This window comes from Hemitrygon akajei, chromosome 27 (genome assembly GCF_048418815.1).
Source record: "Hemitrygon akajei chromosome 27, sHemAka1.3, whole genome shotgun sequence".
Classification (NCBI taxonomy): Eukaryota; Metazoa; Chordata; class Chondrichthyes; order Myliobatiformes; family Dasyatidae; genus Hemitrygon; species Hemitrygon akajei.
The window spans coordinates 51,663,397-51,664,684 of record NC_133150.1 but is presented as its reverse complement, the minus strand read 5'-3'; the positions used below and the strand labels follow the sequence as shown (position 1 = coordinate 51,664,684).

Genomic DNA, 1,288 nt, shown 5'->3' with positions numbered 1-1,288 from the left:
ACAAATCTAAATACTTGCCCCCTGCACCAACATTCAACTGTTCATTCATCTGCTATATCTTCCTATTCTTACCCTCACTAACTCTTAGCTCAAGGAGTAATTGAGATATTAATGCCCTTGACGCCTGATTTTTAATTTCTTTCCTGACTCCTTATATACACTCCAAAGGACCTCACCCCTTTTTTGACCTATGTCATTTGTGCCAATGTGAACAACGATTCCTCCATCTTGGGGTTTTCAGGCAAGCTGGTCCGGCTGCCTGGCGTGCTCTCACAATGCCTGGAAGATTGTGGTGCAAAGCTGTTTTCACTGGTTATAAATGAGGCCTTCAAAACCAAAAGGAGCATAAAGCTCTGCTGAAGATTGAGGGTGTTTACTCCCGTGATGAAACTGAATTTAACCTGGGCAAGAGATGTACCTATCTATACAAGGCAAAGAACAAAACTGTCACTTCTGGTGGTAAATCAAATAAAACTCATGTTATTTGGAGTAAAGTAACTCGTTCTCATGGTAACAGTGGCATGGTCCGTGCTAAATTCAAAAGTAACCTGCCTGCAGAAGCTATCGGGCACAGGATTCGGGTGATTCAAGAATGTAAAGCAAAGCTTTACTGCTGAAGTGATAAAAGGAAAAAGTCTAGCTCAAATTACTGCTACTTTCACAGATCATGATACAGAGTCTATAATGGGGATGATTAAATCAATATTGAACAGCCACATTAAAGAACATCTTAATGCATTTTTAAATGGGACCTCAAGATTCTGATTCACTGATGCCTCGAGTCCAACTCACAGTGTCCTTCGACGCCTTTCTAATAAAGTCAGGGTAAAACTTAGCACTTCCTCTTTTGATGCTCTACACATGCAAAACGCTGGAGGAACTCAGCAAGTCAGGCAGCATCCATGGAAATGAATGAACAGTGAATGTTTCAGGCTGAGGCCCTTCCTCAGGACTGGGAAGGAAGGGGGAAGTGACAAAATAAAAAGGGGAGGGGAAGGAGGATAACTGGAAGTTGGTAGGTGAGGAAGGTAAAGGGAGGGAGATGAAGGACTCTGATGGAACAGGAGAGTAAACCGTGGGAGAAACGGAGGAAGGGGAATGAGGCGGAGCTGATAGGAAGGTGAGGAGAAGGGGTCAGAGGAAAAGAAGAAAAGGGTAGGAGAAATTGATGTTCATGAGATGAAGAGACATTTCTTTGCTCAAAGTATACAATATTGAGTTGTCACGTTAATAGCTTGAGATGGATTCGCGGGCTTTTTCAGTTTTTTAATGGCCAAGCAATTGGGAG

At 42.7% G+C, this 1,288-nt stretch overlaps 1 pseudogene; it reads left to right on the top strand.

Annotated features, from left to right (window-relative positions):
• The first annotated feature begins 275 nt into the window (after positions 1-275).
• LOC140717074 (large ribosomal subunit protein eL33-like) lies at positions 276-617 on the top strand (annotated as a pseudogene).
• The last annotated feature ends 671 nt before the right edge of the window (positions 618-1,288 follow it).